Source organism: Neopelma chrysocephalum, unplaced genomic scaffold (assembly GCF_003984885.1).
Source record: "Neopelma chrysocephalum unplaced genomic scaffold, ASM398488v2 Primary Assembly neopelma1_44, whole genome shotgun sequence".
Classification (NCBI taxonomy): domain Eukaryota; kingdom Metazoa; phylum Chordata; class Aves; order Passeriformes; family Pipridae; genus Neopelma; species Neopelma chrysocephalum.
Window position 1 is genome coordinate 6,556,608 of NW_020897703.1, and position 13,309 is coordinate 6,569,916.

The 13,309-nt window shown below is 40.3% G+C and overlaps 1 protein-coding gene across 3 annotated transcripts in view; it reads right to left on the reverse strand.

Moving 5' to 3' along the window:
• Positions 1-13,309, reverse strand: part of SATB2 (SATB homeobox 2) — a 227,519-nt gene that overhangs the window by 73,974 nt on the left and 140,236 nt on the right. The gene's annotated exons all lie outside the window — the stretch shown is intronic.

Here is a 13,309-nt window from a genome sequence, read left to right on the forward strand (position 1 = left end):
TAGGAAGAGTTCACTCTCAGATACAAGTTGCGCTATGCAGACAGTTGCTTTTCTTTGTGAAAAAAAAACCCACCCAAAACCAAATGACTGCGAGCTGCTGACCGCAGATCCAAAATAGAATTTTGGGGGCGAGGGAGAATGCTGTAAGTTCTATTTCTACTTCTGTTCATTCTTTAATAGGGATCATCACCTCTTTTGGATGAGCTTGTCACAAAGACTGTAAACTTGGATGGTAAACCATTTGGTGCAGAGGTATTATTTCTGTTTAGACAATTGCAGAGGGCCCACCCACACCAAAAACAATGACTAACACCCAGGAATGACTTCCAGGAAGACACCAAACAAAGAAAGCCACAGTGCCATTTTACAAGACAGCAAAGCAGTTCAACCTTGTTCTGCACTATTGCCACTACTGCTTTTATTCCCTCCTTCATCGTGTTCCCATTGCCCTGCTGTTCTGCTCACTTAACTTTCCTCAGCTCAGCCCTACAAGACACCATCCTCCCACTTAAACTAATGCCTTTTGAGGTTTCCTTATATACTGTTGGATCTTGGAAAAGACATCCATAAACTCAACTGCCAGAAAGACACTAACACACTAATACAGGAGAAAACTACTTTTTCTGTGATAACAGGTGCACCAAGAGCTCTTCTTGAGTATCTGGAAGGATGCTGTGATGCCAAGAAACTTCAGCTCTCTCCTCCTCACTTTCTACTCCCAGTTCTTCACCATCTCTGGAACTATCAAACCGAAATAAATGACAACAGCTTTTTATCCTGATCTCCCAAACACGATCATAAAATAAATACCACACTGAAACAATGAAACAAAGCTTCTTGCACAGAGACAATAACAGAATAAAATGAGTCCATGAAGTACCTGCTGTGGAATATTTTTTCCCCATTCCTACACAGATCGAAGAGGGAATAATTTTAGTACAACTCCTTTTCCATAGCACTTAAATCTTTGCATCTACCACTGATGTACTGCTTTGCAAGGCATTCTGTCAGCACATACTGAAAGAAGCTGGAAGTGACCTAGTTCATCCTCAGTGGTACAAAGTTTCACTTTAACATATTGGTACAGACAGGCTAATATTTCAAGAGCTAGAAAGCTTTTGTCAAGGAGAGATATTGTCCAAATGAAACAAAAAGTTACTAAGTGTTGCTTGATATCCAATGCTTGAAAATGGGACATAAACAGAATAAAAACATTTAAATGATGCACTGTTTCAGTATTAAGATTTAACAATCTGGTGCTGAATATGCTGCAGTATAAATAGTGCCTGGACTCAGATCCAGTAGAGTAACACACAGCACTCATTCACAGCACCGTATGTCTCCAGTGCTGGTTCCTTGAGTCATATTCCACTTGCCAAGAAAAGCTGTTTTTCTTAAGGGGATAGTTTACTTAATGTTATCTCTGGTGACAACAAGAAATGCATATAGTACAGCATATATTAGTCATGAAATGAGCATCAAGGGTCCACTGAGTGAAATACATGCTGGGAAAACACAGTTTAGCTGCTGACTTCCTTCACCCCCTTCTGCTATATAATAATTTAAAGCAAAATCACCTAAAAATCCAGAAATCTATACTGGCTTCACAGAACACTTGGCTTCCTATGTTTAACCATGCCAAGTTTTCATGTAATTGAAAAAATAAGCATCATATGTGCCCCATAAGTCACATCTAAATTGTTAATATTTTACAAGAGGCTTTATTTTTCATTCAATTAAGGAAAGCACTCAGAGAGCACACCATCTGCAACTGCTCAGGCCTGGCAACGCTGGCAAGGGACAAAGAGAAGGCGGGGGGGGCACTGAAGCAACTAAAGGTGTCCCCAGACTAAAAAAGTTTAAAGAGAAAAACCCCAGTGCATCCAGAGTGCACCATGGGAAATACTATGCAAATTGCTTTACAGGAATGTCTGCTACTACTGGAAGGTAGGTAGTTTTCTTTTTTTTTTTTCTTAATCCTCCTCTACAACTGGAGAGGAAATTGTTTTGGCTGGATTTAAACAAACACAGGTGTTACCATAATGCTCGGTGCCTCTGCACGTTAACACCTGCTGCGAGTCCTTTACTCTGTGTTACAGCGCTGCTGATGTCCGCTGTTTTTTCAGCCGGTGTGATGTGACGTGTGAAATATTTTTTCCAGAGCACATTAAGCTGGTCCAAACCATAGCCAGAAGCCATGGTTTCCAATCAGCTCCTCAGCAGACTTCACAGGTGCATATTTCATGGCACCAACACTGTACTTAAGGAAACTCTTGGGCTGTGATTGGGAAGATGATGCCAGCTTGTTGAGCAAATGTCTTCTCTGCATGCTAGAACACATCTCTGAATGACTCCTCAGCAAAAACTGAGTGGACCAAAATTTGCTCCCTAAAGAGGTCCCTTCTCATCCAGGACTGAGTGTTTTCAGTATAACAGCAACTCCAGAATGAAAACAGCCTGGCAGCAAGGGGTCACTTTGACATACACGTTTTTTATTGTTCCTCACATTGATTCCAAACAGTACAGCTAAGGACTTTAAAGAAACCACTTTAACTGGCCTGGTTGAGCTTTTGTCCTACCACAACTGAGACTTGGGAGTGGGGACAGGAACGAGCAAAGGTCACTGTGTTATTAATGAATATACTACTGCTCTGGGAGTATCACTCCTCTGTCAGCTCCAGGCCTTCTCAAAATTATGTGTGGATAATGCAGAGCAGATCAGACTGCTCAGGAAATCCAAAAACACATCTTCCCTGAGTTTCCAAAACTTGTCTGTTAATGAATTTCGTTCTCTTTCCTGTATCAGTAGGGACTTTTTCCTGTGAGAGTTTTTTGAAGGGAAAGTTCAACAGATTTCAATGCTTGTACACACTCAAAAAATGGCCACACACTAGAACAGCTCCCAAGAACTCATCTAGAAGTGGTTCAATGCAGCCCAGGCCAGTTAGGCAATTAGAGACAATAAAGAGACCAGTTTTTTCAATAGATTTTTTTTTCAAAACTATTTCAGAAGAGACTTTTTATTGACACTGGCTGTTGGTTCTTGAACAGCATGTACTTCTGTAGTTAGGTCTTTTATTAAGTTTAAGCCTCAGCTTCATCAAAATGGAGACAGGGAAAAAGGGCAGAGAAACTTAGTTTGAAATTTGCATTACTCCCTTTACCCACAAGAAGAGCAGTGGGCAAACTTCTACAAGCTCGAGTGTCAGGTTTGCATGTAAGAACCACTGCAATTCACTGCTGTCATTCCACTTAGGCCAGTGATGTGGCACCCTGACAGGGTGCTTCCAATTTAAAATGCAGCTCCTTTGGAGAAGAAAGTGATAACTATGCAAGTGAGAGCAGAATACCACATTGAACAGAAGCCTTGATCTGCTACATCATGGCTGATCTCTTTACCGAGCAGAACTCATCACAGGATCTTGATGAGATTTTTTACAGTATCACCTGAAAGAGTGATGCATCTAAAGCACTGGGATTATTCCTGGAACTTCATCCTAGTGAGATGGGAACTGAATGGATGCAAGGCTGAGGCTAAAGAAGACTTCCAGAATAACTACTTTCATCAGGAGCATAAACATCAAAAGACAAAAAGCTGCTTTCTAGAAAAATGCAGCTAAGCTGGCAATCCCTGTTCATTATTATGTAGCTTATACTGTCCCATAAAAATTATTTATCTATATGGGCTAGAAGCCTTATTTGTCTTTGCAAACAGAAAGATAGCCACACAGTACACCCATTCTAAGAATGCCACATCTGGAGTTTAGAATGTATCATAGTCTAGCTACGACACTTGATCATAAGCACAATGAGGCCTGGGTCCTGCATCTCCCAGTCACCTGCACAGGTAACTTTTAATCTGGATAGTCCCACAGTAATTACTGAGGCACCTCAGGTATCCTTCAATACATCACTGCTGTAAAATCAAACTGTTAAAGTGGGGCATTTTCCAAATTCCTTTTTGCGGCTACACAGAGCAAACAGGACGAGAACGTGCCTCATCCTGTCACCGGCTCCCTTCAAACTATTCCCTGCTCCCACCATGATTATACTCCTGATTTCACCTTTCACAAGTTATGAGCCTACCTGAGTTACATCTTAAATGGATAGTTGTAGTATTAATGCAAATGCATACACAGGATTAATGCAATTTATTTAAAATGCTAATCTGCCAGGGTTAAAATTAAGTCATGGGATCAAATGAAGGACATTTTGGAAGTTCCTATTAGCATCACCACGCCCTCCTCAACATTTTTTCTGGAGACAGAAAATGAATCATGAGTAATACCTGCTCAAATACATACAGAGAGGGAAAGAGAAGGAATTTTGTGTTCTTTGGCTAAAGGGGAAAAAAGAAGGATAGCAGAGAATACTGATTCCTTACCAAATATTGTTAAGAAAAACACTTATTAACACTAAACAGACAGACTATTTGAATCCCTGATGTACCACACCAAAAACTCCCATTTTCTACAGCCTAAGCAAATATAACCTGCTGAGACTTATATAGGGTGAGGTGTTCAAGCAGGTGATTGCTCTCCTTGCCGACTGACGGACACAGTCAGGCTGGAAAACGGGGAAGTGCAAATCCCGTTTCTTACATTTCAGCTCCACGTTCACTAACGTTGCAGGCTGTAGCAGAACTGCTACATCCAGCTCAGACAAGAACGTGTGCCTGTACAGCCAGACTCGGCACAGCACGGTATCTGTGTGATCTTCGGAAAGGCAGAGGGAGTAGGCAGTGCCCAACCTGGCATGAGATCTCCTGGGCTATATTTACTACTCCAAAATATACTGAGCAAGTTTGAATCTGAAGTGTTATACCAGACCACAGCCATGGCTCACGTTGCTGTGGCATTCCAGAGCTGTACTAGGTATCCTAGAATTCGCTTCCTTGCATTCCAGGGACTCCAGGATCACAGCCCAAGAGTGCTGGACTGCAAACACAGGGCTGGGTGAAGAACACAACTAACATTTGCTGCCGCCTTGTGAATTCAATCAAGTAGTTTTGATCACATCTTATTTTTTAACAGCTCTTATCAAATCAACACAATAGACATTCAAAAGAAACTGCAGATTAACACTAGCACCCAAATACTTTTGATTCCTTTTACAGCTCCAAATGAAAGACCTCAATGAGACATGCAATAAAAGCTCCACTTCTGGGACCATCAAGCCATTTCTCTATCAGCCACTACTGCAGGGCTTCCTACGAAATAGGAAGGCTCTTGTGACATTGATTGCATCTGGTTATCCTCTTCAGAGGCATCTTGTCCCTATGCTTTAGCATGTAATTTTCCTTTGTTCAGCTGTGCTTTGTTACAGAAATTAAAAACTGCCTGTCCCATGTAATAAGTACATAGAATTATTTATCCATAAATCAGTTTGCAGGAAATCACTACCCTGCAGTACATAATAACTCAGCCTGTGTTTCTAACCTCTACCCTGGCTGCAGTATATCATCAAACTGTAACAACATAAAGCCATAATTTGTAGTTATTATTGTTAATCCAGCAAAGGGAATGACTTTTCAAGCAGAAAGGATAAAAAAGCAACAGGAAAAATTAAAAGAAAAAACCTGACTATATTGATTTTTGTATTATATTATTGAACTGCCTTTTCCATCTCTTTAGGAAATTTAAAAAAATATTATGCTGCCTTTGCCCATCATTATAAGGGTGCCCATATTATCCCACTGAATTTCAGTCAGTGATATATGAGGGCAATAGATGGGAAAAATAATCAGCATAACCCTCCCCTGTACTTCTAAAGCGCCTCACATCAAAGGGTCCCAACACACTTTAAAAACATTAATTAATTGAACTTTGCACATCCCTGTGAGGTAGATTATATTATGTCAATTGACATATCGGTGATTTGGTGATTGAAAGCACACAGTGCACATAATCCTATGTTTACATCAATACAAAAGAATCCCCCTCCTTCCTCGTTTCAGTCCATAATAAATAATTCAGTGAGAGAACAGGAATAAACTATGTGATTACACTGTGATGTACACATCCACAAATCAACAGGAACACCCACACTCCCTGAATGACGAACACTCCACCCCAGCTCATGAGGCTTGTGCAACTTCAGGGCTCTGCACAAAAGGGTGACTTTCACCCAAGGGGAAAGCAGAGCCGAGCTACCCAAAGCTCTGCCAGCACAAAGCCCCTTGCACTGTTGTTGCTAGAAGTCTTCACTTTTGCTGTTTTAAAATGCTGTCACAAACTCTGTGTACCATAGTTTACATAAAATTTTGTGCTGCAACATGTCCAAGAGCTGGTCAATTTAAACACTCATATCTAGCCTTTTTGGCTTGCACAGATGTATCAATACACAGATTTGAACACAGACATTTTCATTATTAGATATGATATTTGTATGATTATATATCAAAATGTTTATAGAAACATGGGTGTGACTATCAAGAGAAAGACTGTTAGTGTTACAAGGTTTATGTACTTCAGAGTACATTCACAGATGAAAATCTCTTTGATACATGAAGCTTGGTTTGAGTTTTCAATTTTTTGAATGCTAGTATTGCCCATTCCTTTCCTCCAGCATGACTGTACTCAAGTATTTGACTTAAATAACATACACTAAACAGTTTGATGCCTTGTAATTCTACATATCAAGTTTACATTTTACAGTGAAAAGATTGTGCCTCATGTAATAGATGCTGCTTCACATTTGGGAAACGTTATGTGAGGACCCTGACTTGTATTAGATTAATTTAATATAAGCACTAAGTTACTAGACTAAATTAATAAAGATCTTCTTAAAAAAAAAAAGAGGGGGAGAGAGCGAGAGCAAACAGAATGAACCCACAAATTAAATAAAATTTTCTGGAGCTTGTTATTTTGGAAGTCTTTATTTAATTTTCCAACCCCCTATTCTGTTGGAAAAAAAAGTAAATAATTAGTAAGGAAACAGGAAAAAAAAGGTTGATGTTATTTACTTCAGGGGATTATTTTTAAAATATGATAGAACAGGAATACCACAAATAAATAGAAGGGCGAGGAAGCAAAGGAAGTACTAACTATTAAAAAAACAAAACAACAGGCCATTCATTTCAGGGTTGGACTCAATGATCCTTGTGAGTCCCTTCCAACTAAGAAAATATTCTGTGATTCTGAAGGTTTTTTTACATTTTCTATGTTACTTTTAAAACTATCGCCTCCACTGAAGAAAATCACATTTAGTCTGGCATAACATCTCTCTTTTGTCATTTTTGGTATAAGTCTGCACTTACCTTGGACAGTAAGAATATGAATAAAGAGAGAAAAGTCCTCTTCTTCTTTCTTTTGTCTGAGAAAGAGAACCGCTCCCCTGAACATCACTTCCATGGCACGAATACTAAGTCTTTTCAGTCATGACAGCTCATGACAGAAAGGCTACTGGATCCAGGACATTAGGCAGCTCTTAGGAGGTGTCTTTCATAACCCTGTAAGCTTGGACGTCAGCCTCACCCTCCACCAGGCTGCCCTCTCCTGAGAGGCACCATCACAATGGGGCTACTTTTCTCAGCAGTATTATTCAGCAGCCCCAGCGCCTGTACGATTGCAGCACCCACTCCGTCACTAACATCAGCCCCACATAACACCCAAAGTGTGGCACTCTCCCAGTTTTGCATGAAATTACTGTCTTTTGGGCAACCTGTACTCTTATATTAAGATCATTCCCACCTCAGTCCTGGGACACCTGAGCTTGCTCAGCTGCACAGGAGCACAGGCTGTGTCTCCTCCCAGGGAGCAGTGGCTACTGAATGCCTTTGAAATCCAGATCAGGAGTGTCACAACTCAGCTTATTCCCCAGTCAAAGAGTTTCTTAGCTGCTACCATGCCTGGAGGTTTGCTTTGTTATCTTAAAACCATGAATGTTCCTTTTCCTTTGGACAACAGCTGTCTCTCCTCCAGCCTCAGGTTCCATGTCAAAACGTGCGGCTTCTCTGCCATCCCAGCCTGGCACCAGGACCTGTCTATAATTTAGTGCCTCCCAGAGGGCCAACATAGGCAGATACTCCTAGTGGAGACCTGTAACGTGCTTCCACCTCAACTGTACAGACTGAGAACTGGGGCTTCAGTGTATTTGCCTCAGTTGCTAAAGAACATGAATGCAAGTGTACTCAACAGGTGGTGCTTTTCTCCACCGCACATGCCCTTCAACAGCCACAAACAATGCCTGAATCAGCTTGTCCCAAATTTTGGACCCAGTGACCATATTGCCACCTCACTACTTACAAGGGGCTGCACAAGAGTAAAAGGACCAGAACTTTACACCAACATTCGCTGTCCAACCTTTTTTGTCAGCTTTCTGCCAGCCCAATGTCACCAACACAACCTGTTCCACAACACCTCCAGCAAGAAAAGGGCATTTGGGCAGACAGCCTTTGGTCCCCACCCTCCAGAAGCCTTTATCAGATTTTATAAAATGTTTTTGAATGGATAAGAGGAGAGGTAGAAGATGTTTTCCTTCTTTGGGGAAAAACCTGCATCTGTTTTTACAAAGATGCCAGTGCCCCAATTCACCCAGCTGCAATGCTTGCCTATAAGCTTCACATGGAAAGACAGTCCACTGAGCAGGAAAAACAGCACAATAACATGGAATTGCAGATGAATATATAAAACACATTTTAAAGGTTATAAAAGAGCACTGCTAACAGGACATTGTGGAGGATAATAGGCTTAGAATTAAGCCTACAGACATTGTTTGGCCTTGTATGAATCTGAATATCCTGCCTACTCACAGCAACAGCTACAGAGAGCACAGAAAGTCTGGCTCAGACTGCAGACGTACAGTAGCCAACTATCTTTGTGTTGAGTCAACTACAAGTAGATTTGAAAATTCATGGGTCTCAAGTCCAACGAAAAATAAGGGCACACAGCATGCTGTGCTGCACAAACAAACCCCTAAACTGAATGCAGATTCAGATTCTGGCCTATGTAGTTTAACAGCTTAATCTCTTTAGTTTAAGATTTGTGTCTTGGGGCTTTCCTTATGCTGTATAAAGACTAGCAGAATGTTTTTTTTCACTAAATTACTACTTTTGGCTTGCCTTCTGTCTTTTCTTTCCTCCCACCAGACATTCAGTTCTTGACTTCCATGAGAAAAAAACAACATGAAAAACTAGTAGGACAGCATCTAACTAGCGGGATAGAAAAGCATATATTGCTGAGGAAACAGAGGGATTGAAGACTTTGCTGATAACCTCAAACAACTGCTTCCACTAATTCAACATGAATGCAGCGTGTGAAGATCCAGTTGCTGTTACCTTTGCAATTTGACTCAGTAGTCCTCTGCTCTCTGTAGCTGCATTACTATAAGAGTATGTCCAGATCCCTACAATGTCCATAGGCTTGATCACAGTATCTTTAATTACATTCAGTTGAGAACTAGATCTACCACGGCAGTGAACAAGGGATGTAACACTTGCATTCTAGGATTTTTATATTAAAAAATTTTATGGAAGGAAAACTATCCATGTAAATGTGTATGCACACATATATTTAAGAATATGCAATAGACCTAAGATTGAGAGTTTGTTGATATTTAGGCTCAGGTCTCACTCATAGCTCACAAACAGGTAAAAGGTAAGGGTTTAAACTTTACCCTTCCCTTACAAATTGATAGACTCAAGAGAGACAGAGATAGTATCTTTAAGGTTTCAGTATTTCTTTTCAAAATACATTTTAATAACCCTAGTTCCTAATTTGGACAGCATTGCAAATTCAGATACATTTAATTAAATTAAATAAGAAATTCTCCTTCACTGACACTTATTTCAGTTGATAATCTGATCTCAAATTCCCTATCTCCCTCTTTTCTTCCCAGGAAGAGCAAAAAAATTCTGCATTTCTGACAAGTCTAAATAAAGCTTTGCTGGTTACTGAACTATGCTATATTTCCTATCAAGAGAAAACAAAAGCGGGAAAAAAAAAAGACTAGTTCACCACTAGAGGAGATGACTCAGAGCAAGCAGGAACTGTTACCAGACTCAGAAAAAATAGTTTTCCCTTGTACTGTTGAGCCCACACTAATGCTGAGATGAACCTAGATTTGCTTTCTTAGCCCACATCTTCCTAGAACTGCACCTATTTTCTTACAAAGCCACCAGATCCTTTTTGGATCCTGCCAGCATTTTCAACTTCACGTTAGTCACTTTGTGAACAAGAGATCGAAAGACAGAAAGAACTATTTTTTTTAATTTAAATGATAAATTTCTGTGAACATGGCAAAGACTGGAAAGAGTTATTCGTGTTTTGGATCTGGAGGTTTGCAGCACATGCACATAATGCTTTGAAGCCTTTCCAGTTTACCGCTTCTTTAGTAGCAGTTCAAAGATTCTCATGTAATCACAGCATATAGAAATTGTGGAGCTGCTACAAAGGAAAAGAAATCCATCCCAGCCAAAACCAGCAAGAGAGTTTAAGGGACACCCTCAAAGACTACAAGACTCAATAGCTTTAAGCACTGGTGGCATTGCAAACACCTTTGTGAGATGAGGGAAAGCTCTAGGACCTCCTGAGATTCATCCTCCAGAAAGCAGCTCACACTGCTTCACCACCCACCAAGCTGGAAGACAGTACACCAGCACCCTCAGGCCTCTTTTCTTTTTTTTTTCGGTTGTGGCACTGCAGGCACCTTAAGAGATAGGTTATCCCAACAGTCCCAGTGATGGGTCTTCTGGTGAAAGAAACTGTTGTTTAACACCAGTAATCGTGTACTAAACCAATTTATGTACCAGAACTCTATTCCTCCAGAGCTCAGTGCTCTCATCACTTCTTTCTCTTTCCCAAACTCTACCTCATGTTCAAATCAAAGAGATCAAAAATGCTGTATGGTGGTATTTCAAGAAAAAAAGGGAGGACAGACTGTCATTTCTAATCATCCCTCAAACCCCTTGGGCCCACTAATGCATGGCTTCTACATGTGTGTAAGCAGAAAAGGAAGCCAGAGGCCAATTCACAGTTCCGGGAAATATAATTAAATAAAGATACAGTGGGATGATGCCTTATTCATAACATGGCACCAATGTTGGAAAATCTCTGGAATCTACCAGAGATGCCATTTCACCTTAAGGTACAACCTATACTGCTGCCAGCATTCTCTTCAGTATCACAAATATATAGAAAATAAGATATAAATAACTACTTCGCAAAGTATTATGTTAGGAAGACAAAGACCCTGCATGCACGTGTATTCCTGAAAGAATAGGCCAAATGACCACCCAATAAATCCAGATGTATTTTCTTATCCTTACTTGTACAGGGAACCAGAGCAGACCTCAACACTGAGAGAGCATTACTAGCACAACACAGCAAGGCAGCTTTGGGAAGTTTATCATTTTCACAATCTGATTGATTTCAAAGGTCACCCTGGAGGAAAAGCCTCAATCTGGTTTCTGCCGACACAGTCAGTTCCCACAGCCAATAACTATTCTCTGCTCTTGGCACTCACTCAGGTGGTGGGACGTGGGTTGCACTGTGGGTATCTGCATCTTAATGAAAGTCTATTTTACTCCCCCAAAGTCTATTGTTCATTTGGAAACATGGAGTATTATTGGTTGTTTCATACTGCAGGTCTTAAGACAGGTATAAACTGCAAAGAAATAAAGGCTTTCTGAGTAAGTAGAAACTTTATAACTAAGTATTATCCTAAAAGTCTGAGATGCCTAAAATACTAAAATAATTCAGACTTTAAACCATTTGAAATTTCTTATTTTTCTAATCAGCAAAAAAAACCAACACCCTCCTCTCTTCATTTGACATCTGAGTGTATGATGGATGAAAATCCAATCAGGGGAGCCTATCAGCACTAAAACAGCTCTTATCTTCCCCAGGTGATGGCCCTGGTTTACAGTTTACTGCAGAACAACTCATTTGAAGAGCTCATGCAACAAAGATCCCAGTCAGTGTGACCTGTCCTCACTATAGCGTAGATGAAAAAGGTCAAAGCCACAACATTAAAATTGTAGTCTAGGAGAATAAAAATAAATATTAAATAAAATGGACACACTATAGATTAATCTATAAGTTTTTGTGAGAAATGGCTTCCTCCAGATACACTATTCTAGACTAAACATGTTGTTCTCATAAAATTTGAGAAGTTGTTCAATCAACACATGCTTAAAATTAAGTTCTACCCAATCTTCACAATCAGGAATAATTTCATTATATATTTATTATAATATTTATTATAATGATAATTATATTGCTGGAGGCCCAAAATAGTGGCCTCTCTGTTACCTCCTTTACCTACTCTGAGGTGAAATGTTTTTCATTGCATATTCAAATAAGAGAACTGAAGATCTGGAGGCCTCTCATCTGGAGATTTCTAAAGAACACTGTTATTTTAGAGAAACTAAGATAACAGTTTGAACTGGAAATACTCTGTCTTTAGCCTAAGCTAACAAGTTCTTTACAAATTAAATGGAGGTATCAATTTCAAGACATTAAGGCCTTAAGCCAGCTTTTATCCCAGTATGTAGTGCACAAAAGGCTTCGTATTCCATTACCAGTGTTGTGTGCCTGCATGTGCCCTATATAAATAAAAGGAATGTCATACCTGAAGCATCTTCAGAGTAATTTTTACCTTGAAGGAAAATATTCACAAAGGTAACTAAATATCACAACCAAAACGTTAGAGCCAGAACTACAGAATTATGCCATTATCATGGCTGAGGAGTTTCCTGCCAGTAGGGGAAAGGGAATTCACAGTACCGTATCTCATGAGAGACAGGAAGACTTGACAGGTTGATGGGCAAGAATGATGCAGACTCTCCCTCGGCCTGAGTGAGACAGCAGAGTCCTCCAACAACAACAGCCCCCAGCCAGAAAATGGTCTCAACCTTGTTGCCAGCCCTTTTATGCCCTCCTTTCGTACAAAGAAAATAGTTTTGATTTTTAGCTTGCAAATCAATGAATAGGTTTTATTTCCTGCTAAAAGAGAGCTCAGATTCATCACAGTCAGTAAAATGCTTTCAGCCCTGGCTGAGTATCTCTCATGACAAGCAGCTCTGCTGGTCAGTGCCTGCTCACCCACCCATCCAGGGCCACATCACTGTCACCTTCCTCCTCCCGCTCACGCCTCGCTGCTCCCATCTCTGAATGACAGCCAGCCACCTCCCAGCTCTACAGGAATAAATCTCCAGACCGCAAACCTCTAATATCCCTTCCTCCTCCTACCCCCAAGGCAACGAATTACACTCTATTTAGCTTGAGTCATGACTTTTCTTCCCATCGTCTTCTCATCTATAAACCATAAGAAGAGAACACTAGAGGTGTTGTGAATCTAGTCTGCTGGG